The sequence below is a fragment of the Macrotis lagotis genome, chromosome X (genome assembly GCF_037893015.1).
Source record: "Macrotis lagotis isolate mMagLag1 chromosome X, bilby.v1.9.chrom.fasta, whole genome shotgun sequence".
Taxonomy (NCBI): domain Eukaryota; kingdom Metazoa; phylum Chordata; class Mammalia; order Peramelemorphia; family Peramelidae; genus Macrotis; species Macrotis lagotis.
The window spans coordinates 180483023-180495935 of NC_133666.1; the positions used below are offsets into that span (position 1 = coordinate 180483023).

At 35.2% G+C, this 12913-nt stretch overlaps 1 protein-coding gene and 1 pseudogene across 2 annotated transcripts in view; both read right to left on the reverse strand.

Annotated features, from left to right (window-relative positions):
- CNTNAP4 (contactin associated protein family member 4) overlaps nt 1-12913 on the reverse strand; it is a 588793-nt gene that overhangs the window by 440875 nt on the left and 135005 nt on the right. The gene's annotated exons all lie outside the window — the stretch shown is intronic.
- On the reverse strand, nt 6458-7849 carry LOC141497656 (heterogeneous nuclear ribonucleoprotein A3 pseudogene; annotated as a pseudogene).

The following is a 12913-nucleotide window of genomic DNA, read 5'->3' on the forward strand; positions in this document are numbered from 1 at the left end:
TAGCCATAGGAAAAATTGCTCTAAATCATTAATTATTAGAGAAATACAAATTAAAGCTTCTCTGAGGTACCATCTCACACCTCTCAGATTGGCCAATATGACCAGAAAGGATAATGATCATTGTTGGAAGGGTTATGGGAAATCTGGGATACTATTATAAATTGATGATGAAGCTGTGAACTCATCCAACCTTTCTGGAGAGAAATTTGGAACTACACCCAAAGGGCAACAAAAATGAACATACTCTTTTTATCCAGCAATACCACTTCTGGGTCTATACCTTGAAGAGATGATGAAAAAAGGGGAAAAAAAACATCACTTGTACAAAAATATTCATAGCAGCCCTTGTTTGTGGTGGCAAAGAATTGGAAATCAAGTAAATGTCCTTCTGTTGGGGAATGGCTTAGCATGCTCTATGTATGTCATGGAACACTATTGTTCTATTAGAAACAAGGAGGGATGGGAATTCAGGGAAGCCTGGAGGTATTTGCCATGAACTGATGCTGAGTGAGATGAGCAGAACCAGAAAAATACTGTACACCCTATCAGCAACATGGGGGTGACGGAAAAACTTGATGGACTTGCTCGTTCCATCAGTGCAACAATCAGGTACAATTTTGGGCTGTCTGCAATGGAGAATACCATCTGTATCCAGATAAAGAGCTGTGGAGTTTGAACAAATTCCAAGGACTATTCCTTTTAATTCAGAAAAATAAAACAGATATCTTATTGTCTGATCTTTTTTATCTCTTATACTTTTCCTTTCTTCCTTAAGGATGTGATTTCTCTCTCATCACACTCAATTTGGACCAATGTACAACATGGAAACAAAATAAAGACTGACAGATTGCATTCCATGGGGGCTGGGGGGTGGGGGTGGGGGGACGGAAGTAAGATTCGGAGAAAAATCGTAAAACTCAAAACTCAAATAAAATCTTTAAAAATTAAAAAAAACATTAGGGATAATCTCTCAAATCCTACTCTGAGGAGAATAGAGTGGTCAGAACTTTTAACTCCCTCCTGTCAGGAATAAAATTCTCTTTGAAGAGGGATAAACTAAGGAGGTGAAGATTCTAGAGATATTTTATTCATGCCTCCCATGGATCTTAACTATTTTTAAAAATTTATTTATTTTTATTGATGTTTTATTTTTCCAAATATGTTATGAAAGATTTTTTCACCATTCATCCATATGCCTATATATATATATATATATATATATATATATATATATATATATTTCTAATTTACAAAATTTCCTTCCATCCTCCCTTACCACCCTCCTCCCCCTCAGTGGTGAAGTTAGGTTAATATTGTTTTTATACATTTGTGCTACGCATGCTTAAGGTTAGCCATTTTCAGCATGAGGACCTATGGATCTCATTTAGACTGTTCCATGAGACATGCACAACTACATGGGTAAATCCTACCACATACTCTTTCATAAATATTTGTATATGTGTGCATGCACACATGCATGCATTTGAAATAGTCCAGAAGGTAGAGCAGGAAAAAAAATGAAGAAGAATATTTGAGAAAAATCTAATAGAGGTAACAACAGAAATAATGATATTATTAAACTACAGGCCACCTGACCAGAAAGAGGAAATAAAGTATTTGGGAATTATATCAAAGTTGTGGCACAGCATTATGATAGTCTTCAATTATTAAAATAATTTCTAGAAACGGAGTAACAAATAGTCTCTTGGCTTTAATATAATTTCATTCTTATTTAATTATAATTGACGGATTATCCTTTCAGTTTGACCCACTGAGACAGATTTCCAAATTGAAGCTGACAGCTGCAACTTAGCAATATGCTCCACTGAAGTAAAAGTGCTAGGTAAACTTTCTAGAGTTATCAGAATAACCCTCCATCTCCCTCTAATTCCTCATCTCCACTTCTCCTAAGAGGCCAGTCCTACATATGGTATGGGATAAAGATTCTTCTTTGTGAGTCTGATGCATTTTAGTGAGAGCTAGTCAAGTGATCTTGATTTAATTATGCAAAGTTCCCAAAGGAAAAAGACACATATGCCAAAGTCGCATATACTATTTTTCCTCTAAGCATAGAATGAATAAGTAAATGCACAAAAATTAATAAACAGAGAAAAAATCTATATTATATATCTTTATCTCTCTCTCTCTCTCTCTCTCTCTCTCTCTCTCTCTCTCTCTCTGTCTCTCTCTCTGTCTCTATCTATTTCTATATCTATATATGTAAAATCAGAAGCTCACAACTCTCTTAAATTCTGCAACTCCCCCTGGATATAGGATTGGGCTTTCAAGTTTGTGTTCCCCTTCGAAAAGGCAAAAGAGTTCACTAAGCAAAGTTCCTCCAGGATAAGTTCAACTTATACTCATATCTCCTTAAAGACTGACTGGATCAGTCAATCAAGTGAAAGAGAGAGAGAGAGAGAGAGAGAGAGAGAGAGAGAGAGAGAGAGAGAGAGAGATGAGATGAGATGAGATAGCAAATTAGCAATCATTTCATTGGAAAGTAACTGCAGATATGGAGGGTGAGAGACCAGAAAAGTATTCTTGTAGAATATAGGAGTTGATTTAAGTTGAAGGAAACCAGAGCAACCATAAAATAAAGGTAAGAGCATTCCAGGGGAAGAGGAACAGTCAGAGAAAAGATATACAGTCTAAAGATGGAGTGAAGGGAAGAGGAAGGAGGCCAGTGTCACTAGATTGTACAGCATGTTCAAGGGAGTAATGTGTAAGAAGTCTTTAAGGTAGAAAGAGGGCAGATTTGAAAGTTTATAAAAGTCAAATGAGTTTATATTTGACAACGGAAGTAACAGGTAATAGGGAATTATATAGAGAATCAATCCTGAAATTTATTGTGTGTAAGTGGGTGTTAATAGTCGGATTTGTGCTTTAGGAAAATCACTTTGGTAGCTGAGTGGACAGAAGTGGACAGAAATGAAATAAGTAGGCTAGCCAATAGTTTCTTATTATAGTCCAGAGATGAAATGATAAGACTCTGCACCAGGATGATTGGTTGTGCGAGTATAAAGAAGCAGACATATATAGGTGCTGCTAGAAAGGTAGAAATGACAAGACTAGATAATAGATTGGATATGTGAGGTGATTTTCAGGAGAGTAGGATGACAATGAAGATGTAAGCCTGAGTGACTGGAGAGGTGGCAACACCCTCAACAATAAGAGGAAATTTCAGAAGAAGAAAGCTGGTGGAGGGAACTAATAAGTTCTCTTTGAATATGTGGAATTTGTTATGGGACATTCAAATTTCAGTTGTAAAAGAGCCACTTGATAAGGTGAACCTAAAGTTCAGGAGATAGGATATGATTGTATATAAAAATTTGAAGATCATCTTTAAACAGCTGATAATTGAATTTTGGGGAGCTGAGAATATAATCCATCAAGACAGCATAAATTCAGAAAAATAAGGCCTAGGTCAGAGCTGTGGGGGTATCTATAATTAATAGTGTTTTTCCTTTATTCTTGAAGGAAAGAAACCATGACATCAGGGTTGTGATGCCAGGACCATCACATGAATTGGATTTGAGTGAGGGGGATGCTGTGCTAAGTCACTAGTCTCACATTCTCCTCTGGACACATTTGGATCTAGTGGCCAGATAAGAATCAAGATGACTGGAGATGGCCCTGGAAGTGAGACAATCAAGGTTAAGTGACTTGCCCAAGGTCACTAAGTTAGTGGGTGTCTGGAATCAAACTCCTTTCCTCCCAAATCCAAGGCCATTGCTTTATCCACTCACTAAACCATCTAGCAGTCCTTATGACTATTATTAATAATAGTCTGATATAGATGAAGAACCAGTAAAGGAGACTGAGAAGATGTGGTCAGAGTTAGAGAACCTGAAGCGAACTGTGTCAGGAAATTCTGCGGAGAAGAAAATATTAAGAAAAAGAAGTGATCAATATATTAGTTTGTAGAGAGGTTAAGATGAATGAGGGCTGAGAAAGGGTCATACACTTTGGCAATTAAGAGATGATGGCTACTTTGGAGAAAGTAACTTCAATTATATGCTGAAATCAAAAGTCAGATTGACAGTGAGACGAATAAGGTAATGGAGAAAAAGAATGGGTATTGATTTTTAGATAATTCAAGAATTTAGCTGTGAAAAGTAGGAGAGATATAGATTATAAGAAGTAGGGAAAATAGGATCAAGTAATATTTTTGTTGTCATTGCTGTTTTGTTTCTATATTGAGGAAGACAAGAAAGTGTTTGTAGACAGGAGGGAAAAGATGTCTGCATGACTTGAGATTAGGTACATACAAGTACTAGGCTATGAAAGAAAATTCTCTGATGAAAATGAGAATTCTGAGGACTAACCAGAAATCATTAAACAATGAAAAGAAGCTGCAAAATAATTAAAGGAGAAATAAAATTGTTAGATGAAGAAATGTAAAAATGAAATTAGGTGGGAAATCAGAGATAGTCAAGAAAATTTTGAAAACATAATGAACCAATTAAGTAGAAAATGGAAATACCATGTAAAGGAGGGATTGAAAAAAAGACAAGAGACACAAAGACACACAGAGTCACAGAAAGACAGAGAGACAGACAAACAGAAAGAGACAGAGACAGACAGAGACGAAGACAGAGACAGCGAAACAGAGAGACAGAGACAGAGAGACGCACATTATTTTGGCCCAGAGATGAAATGATAAAACTGCACCAGAATTAGTTCTGTGAATGTAAAGAAGGAGACATATATAGGTGCTGCTAGAAGTGTAGAAATGACAAGACTAGATAGTAGATTGGATATGTGGGAGAGAGAGAGAGAGAGAGAGAGAGAGAGAGAGAGAGAGAGAGAGAGAGAGAGCTTGAATAGAAGGAAATAACAAACCATAGTTATTGATTTTGAAGCTATTCTGGTTATATTGTTTTTTTGGGTAAGATACTTATGGTTTTAAGTCTTTATTTTTTTTTTTCCTTTTGAAAATATCACATACCAAACTCTCTGCTTCTTTATTATGATAATTCACAAATCTTGTTAGATCCTTATTGTGATTCCTGAATATTTGAAGTCTTTTTTCTTCCTTCTAATTGCTAGAAGCAATTTCATCTGAAGTTCTAAATTTTGGCTAAGATATTTTTGGAAGTTTTCTTTTTTGCACTTCTTTTAAAACTTGACAAAGTAAATCTTTTTTTTTTATTTTGTCATTTGGTTTTAATAGTTCTGCAAAATTTTCCATCATGGTTTATTTGAAATATGATGCAACATCTATTTTTATTCAAGTTTTTCAGGTAGTCCAATAATTATTTGGGCATGTGTGTATATTATCTATAAATACATGTATATGGATAACTATATATAGAGGAAATACATATATAAATGCATAGATTATATGTATAAAATATTTTATATTTTCTTCTGTGTTTTTAATCTTGGCTTTATTTTTATATATCATGTTTTCCCATGGAATTTTTAACTTTTGTGTTGCTTGTAATATTCATTTAGTCTATTACTTGTATAAAGATTTGTACCCCTTGTACTAAGCTGTTAATACTCTTTCATTTTTTTCTTCACAGCTTTGTTTCTTTTATTTCTTTCTCTTTAGTTTTTATTTAATTTATGATTCAATCTAACTGTAAAAAAAACTCATGCATCTTTTATCTTGTAATTCTAGTTGATCGTGTGGTCAAATTATATTTTTTCTTTAAGGCTTTGTATCATCTGCAAATTTAAGAAGTATATAATTTAAACTAGTATCAATATAACATAAATATATGTACTTGTGAAATGTATGATAAATAGCAATCATATTCTGTTATCTCAGATAATGGTTATCAAACATTGTACAGTTATACTCCTTTTGATACTAAACATCCATATAACAAAATGAAAACATCAGTCCTTTCATTTTCATAAAACCACACGTGTAAATAAATTTCTTAGCATCTTTTACTATATTCAAATAAAATTAAGATTTATTTTAATTTTGTAAGACACAAATTTTAAATATGTAATAAAGATAAGATAAATAATTGTTTTGCTGCTTTCATTATCAAAGCATCATTGATTTAGAAATAGAAGTTATCTAGGTTGATGTGCAGGTTCTAAATTTAAAGAAACTAAAGCCAGAGTTCTTTGGATAGAGCAATTGGAGGATCTGAATTCAAATTTAGTCTCAGACACTTACTAGCTGTTTAATCCTGGCCAAGTCACTTAATCCTGATTGCTTCAAACAACCTAACAAAGAGACTAAAGGCAGACAGTTTAAATCATTTGTCTAAAGTCGTATAGTTGTTAAATAGGACAATCAGGTTTTGAAATTCTTTCTTTTCATTTCAAATATGCCCTTTTACCCCCATGAAACCACACTATCTCCAAAGGGTATAAAGAAAAGTGTGAGAATGGAAGCCCAAGAGGAAAGGCTATAAACTTTAAGTTTGGGTTAAGGATATTTAGATAATGGGACCAGGAATATTGTAAAAGCATAATACATAGTAATTCACTCCTTCCTCCATTCCCTTTATTTTTTTTTTGAAAAGTTAAAAATTCCTTTATTTTTTATTCCTGGTACCACTACCACAATTTACAGGGCAATATACCTGATGTAATGAAAAGAAAAAGAAAAGACAAAGCTACAACAGATAAAAGACCTCAGGAATGTACATCTAATTGACACTACATTGCATTAATCAATAGCTGCACTTTTTGCAAACTGTGGCTATGACAGTCCTGAACAAGAAGGGTTTCCTGTTTAAGCTGCAGTAACTTTTCTGACTATGGATTATCGTTCCTTCTGTGGCAGATTTTTACAGTTCCTCTAATGCATTTGGGACGACTGTCTCAAAGTAACCTGCAGCTTTCCTGACAACTCCTTGCTCTCTCTCCTGCTAAGAACTGTAGCCCTCTTCTGTTGAGTTTTTAGAACCTTCTGCTACCATATCCACCACTTCCACCACCAGATCCATAACCACCACCATAAGGACTGCCTGAGCTCCTTCCACCAAAATTTCCTCCTTCATTGTAACCATCATATCCTCCTCCACCACCACCATATTCACCACCTTGGTTTCCGTATCCAGGTCCACCCACCTCCACCATAACCTCCTCTACTACTGCAGCCAGGACCACCTCCATAGTTGCCACCATCTCTTCCAAATCCATTATATCCACGATCTCCACCTCCATAACTGCCTCTGCTGCCACCACCACCTCCACCATAACCACCTCTTCCACCAAAGTTTCCTCCACAGCCAAAGTTTCCTCCACCACCTCCAAAGTTTCCTCCTCGACCCATAAAATTGCCTGAGCCACCTCCACGACCTCTTTGTGAGCCAGCAGACTGCATCTCTTGTTTCAAAAGGGCCTTTTTCACTTCACAGTTATGCCCATTAATAGTATGATATTTCTGAACAACAATTTTGTCAACTGTATCATTATCATCAAAAGTTACAAAAGCAAATCCTCTCTTCTTTCCGCCATGTCGATCTTCCATAACTTCTATAGTTTCGATCTTGCCATACTTTTCAAAGTAGTCTCTTAAATTATATTCTTCTGTATCTTCTTTAATACCACCAACAAAAATTTTCTTCACGGTTAGATGTGCACCAGGTTTTACAGAATCCTCTCTAGACACAGCTCTCTTTGGCTCTACTACACGCCCATCAACCTTATGTGATTGAGCACACATTGCTGCATCTACCTCTTCTACACAAGAATAAGTCACAAAGGCAAAGCCTCTGGAACATTTTGTTTGGGGATCTCTCATCACCACACAATCTGTGAGAGTGCCCCATTTTTCAAAGTGTTCTCTTAAACTATCATCCGTAGTTTCAAAGCTCAAGCCACCAATAAACAGTTTTCTCAACTGCTCTGGTTCCTTTGGATCATGACCCTACATTTTGAGACCGGACTCGCCGCCTCCAACTCGGGTTCAATATGGGACCGAGACCTCCATTCCCTTTAGACAGAGACGGAATTCCCCGAATATGAAAGGACCCAAAGAGGACCTCCTATTTCCTCCTTCCTTCAGATTGCCCATTGTCCCTTTAACATAGGGTTCTCCCTTTTGAACATGGTGGTACATTTGAGGGACTCAAATCTCAAATCATCCTCTACTTGAATGCCTACTGGTAGCACTGAACTACCCTGAAATGTTGAGAGAAAGGGTATTGTCCTCTCTCTCTCTCTCTCTCTCTCTCCACACACACACACACACACACACACACACACACACACACACACACACACACACACAATTTCGGCCCATCCCTGTGATATGGGTTGGTTCCTAAGCATTTGGCATCAGCTAAAGGGAATTCACAGGCTTGATCTTATTCTTGTTGATGGTCTTTATTAAGAAAATGGACATAAAATATTTATGATACAATTTTATTGTAACAAAGAATTCTGAATAAGGTAGAAATTGGGCTAGTGGGCAAATAAATTATGGTACATTAATGCAGTAAAGCATTAAATGTTGACTATTATCATGAGTCCTTTTTGGGTTCATTCCCCTAATTAGCAATAGTGTTGGAAATGTTCATCCTCACAGATAGCTGATACCTCAGTTTTGGGGGTAATCCTGTGAGCTGTTACTCCTAGTATTGTAGTTTATGAACTCCTATGTATTTTGTTCATATTAATAATTAATTAGAAATCTCAGCTAATTTTGACTTAAATGACATGTCATGAACAATTGGCAAAAATAATTTATTCCAGTAAGATTAGTGGAAAATTGTAAAACTCAAAATAAATAAAATCTTTAATAAAAAAATAAAAATAAAAAAATTATTCCCCCTTAATTTGGAAAATAGTTTACCATGTATGAACAGAGTCTATGTCAGAGACATTGGACACAAATGTGGTACTGTGGTACTGTGGCACATGTATAGGGAATATATGTGGCTAAGGTAATTCACCAGGGAAGAAAGGTAGGGCCTTTTTGTGATTTTTATCTTCAGGAAATACTGCAGAGTTCACTTTGGACAGTACAATCAGATTGATGAGTTGCTCTCTTATTCTCTTAGACCTGCTCCCCAGGACAATTATGTACTTCATAGTAGGAATGAGTTGATCATTGAGTTTCCTCAGTTTTCTTTTGGATGAGTAGTTGCAATCTCTATCATTTCCATCTGCAGACTCAGCTGGGTGTTATTGCATTTTGTCAAATTGAAAACTATTGTACTCTGTCAGAACAGGCAGAGACCATTAGCAAAGGATTGATAATAGTACCTCTTCTTCAGTTTACTTGGACCTTTATATCATAGGTTTTTCACCTTTCAGGAAGGACAAGTAAGAGCTATGGTCAGTCAATCAAATTCTAAAATTCTTTTTGCTTCTGAGTTGAATTCTCTCAGTGAAAGACCTCATTCCAAATAATGGTGACCCTTCTTATTCCTAGTACATTTCCCATATTCCTAATGTGTCATGCAAATGATTGGTTGAAATCAAAGATATTTATATATTCTGTACCTTGGAGTAAGTTCATTGCCTCTACTCAATAGCTTTCTTTGCAAATTCCTTATAATTTGTATTCGGAGACTCAGAATCCAATGGAAGGGACTCTTTCATTTAGAAGTGAAAGGTCTTTCTCTTATATTTATTAATTTCTATCTTTGTCTCTCATAACTTTAATTTTGCTAGTCTAAACAAAGCACATCCTACAGATCAATTCAAAGAAATATAGAATGATTTATATTTATTCATGGAGTAGAAAATAGAACCTGGAAAATGAATTATACAATGAGTAAATGGAAAAAAAAATCATTAAAGTAAAACTGTGAGTAATCACAATAGACAAGTTTGGCTTGAAGAAAAAAAAATCATTTTTCAAACTTCTTTGTAAATGTGGGGATTGTAATGTAAAGAATAGCCCTATCAAGTTTTGTTGAGCTATCTTTTTTTTTTGTTTTAATGGATAACAGTAAAATAGGAGTGCTGAAAATTTTTCACAAATAAGATGATATAAAATATAAAGTATGAGAAAAATATTTAAATGAATGTTTATGTTGATATACTAAAAAAAATTTTGACCTTTCTTTATATCCTCTCCCAACCAGACAATGCTGCTTCCTGGTCCTTCACAATATTTCCCATTTTGTGAAACTCTGGGCTATAAACTACAAAGAAATCATAGAAAGAGGAAAAGGATCCAAGCTACAAAAATATTTATAGGAGTTCCTTTTGTAATGACAAAGAAGGAAACTAAATGGTTCAAGTAGCAATGAAACATGCATATATTATAATATTTGTGTGTTATAAGAAATGATGAAATGGACAATTTCAGAGAAATCTGAAAAGAAAACACTTGTATGACCTGATCCAAAGTTAAGTAAGAGAACCAGGACAATTATTTATACAATAACAAGAACATTATAAAGGCAAATAACTCTGAAAGATTTAAAAATTCTGATCAGTGCAATAACTAACCATGATTCCAAATAGTTAATGGACTTGTGGCCAAGATGGCAGAGAGAAGCCAGGCATTGTTTGAAGCTCTCTTGGCTTTCCCTCAGAACTAACATGAATCAAGAACTCAGAGAAGAACCAAGAAGAACATCAGCAAGGTCAACAAGAACATCAACAAGAAAGCATGGCGGGGGGATGGCTGGGGGGAGAGAGAGAGAGAGAGAGAGAGAGAGAGAGAGAGAGAGAGAGAGAGAGAGAGAGAGAGAGACCCAGTGCAGGGATGATGGGGTGAGGATGATAAGTGAATGACCAGAGAACAACAGAGGAAGCCTTTGCTGTGTATGTGGTAAGTGGGAGAGCTGTGACAATTAATCAACCAGCTTGGCTGGTCTGGAAAACTCAGGACACAAGTCCCTATGCTTTCAGCAGCGACCCCATATTTCAAGTTGAGCAACCCCCCAATTCCTGTGTCACTTTCTGCAGAACAAACACAGTAATAGCCCTCAGGTGTTTTCACCTTGCCCCAAGACTCAGGTGCATGTCTGAGATATCCCCCAGCACTAATTGCAGATTAAGGTGATTAACTGTCTGGCTCCAGGGATCAGCCCACATTGTGCCTGGACAGCCCATACCTTGCTGACCCCATCACTTCCCCAGGCCTAGAGAGTGGGTCACTATTCAACATCACAGCCAAACAAGAGAAAGCTTCTGGAATTCCATATAGGCCAGTCCATTGAGTAACTCTCTGAAGTGAGCAAGACCTCTAGGTATCTCAACAACAAAGATCTGTGAACCAACCCCCTTCCCCAACACAAAACCCTAGAGAAAGGGCCCAAAATAAAGAAACGCCAGTGTAAAGCAGAGTCCATTGAATGTTACCTTGAAAACAAGGATCCTATTTCAGAGAGGACTAGAGTTTCAGAGGAAAATATAAATTGGTCTCCAGTTGGGAAAGACTTCTTAAAAATGATCAGAAAGAACTTTAAAAATCAAATGAAAAAAATTGGGAAAAGAAATGCAAGGGAAAATTAATGCCTTACAAAAGAAAACAATCCTTTGAAAATGCAATTGGACAAGTGTAAAAAGAAAATAATTCTCTCAAAAACACAATTGGGAAGATGTAAAAAACAACTCCCTCAAAAATAGCATTGACCAATTAGAAAAGGTAAGTGAAGAAAATTCTTCTCTAAAAAAAAGATTGGAATATGTGGAAACTAATGACTTTCTGATACACCAAGAATCTGTTAAACAATATCAAAAAAATTGAAAAAAATAGAAGAAAATGGAAACTACCTCACCAGCAAAACAACAAAACTGGAAAATATATCCAGAAGAGACAATTTAAGCCTCATAGGCCTTCCTGAAAACCTTGAAGAGAAAAAAAAAAGTCTGAACTCATAATTCTAGATAAACTAAAGGAGCATTGCCCTGATACCTTGGAGCCAGAGGGCAAAATAGTTATTGAAAGAATACCTTGATCCCCTCCTGAAAGGGATTTCAAAATGAAAACACCAAGGAATACTGTAATCAAATTCCAGAACTATCAGATCAAGAAGAAAATACTTTTTTTTCTATAGTACATGGCAAATACACAAACATTGGCCATGTACTTGGGCAAAAAAACCTCATAATCAAATGCAGAAAGGCAGAAATAGTGAATATATCCTTTTTGTAGACCATAATACAATAAAAATTATGTTTAATAAGAGGCCATGAAAAGATAGACCTAAAATTCATTGGAAACTAAATGACTTCATTTTAAATAATGAGTGGATCAAACAACAAATCGTAGAAAGAATTAATGATTTCATCCAAGATAATGAAAATAACAAGACATCATACTAAAACTTAGGGGATATAGCCAAAGCAATTATTAAGGGATATATTATATCTTTAAATACCTGAATGGGTAAAATAAGAAAGAGGAAATCTATGAACTGAGCATGCAACTAAAAAAGTTAAAGAAAGAATAAATTAAAGGCCCCCAATTAAATATCAAATTAGAAATTCTAAAAATTAAAGAAGTCAATAAAATTGAAAGCAAGAAAGATATTGAACTATTAAATAAAACCAAGAGTTGACTTTATGAAAAACAATCAATAAAATACTTAAACCTTTGGCTAATTTGATTAAAAAAGCAAGAAGAAAACAAAATTACTGGTATCAAAAAATGAAAAAGGTAAAATAACCACCAACGAGGAGAAAACTAGAGTAATAATTTGGAACTATTTTTGTCCAATTGTTTGCCAATAAATTTGATGATCTCAGTGAAATGAATGAATATTTACAAAACTATAAATTGCCCAGGTTAAATGAAGAGGAAAATTAAATACTTAAATAATCCTATCTCAGAAAAATAAATTCAACAAACCATCAATGAACTCCCTAAGAAAAAATCTCCAGGGCCAGATGAATTCACAAGTGAATTTTATCAAGCACTCAAAGAACAATTGGTTCCAATTCTAGATAAACTATGTGGGAAAATAGGTGAAGATGGAATTCTACCTAATTCATTCTGTGACACTAATTTGATACTCATATCTAAAGTAACAAA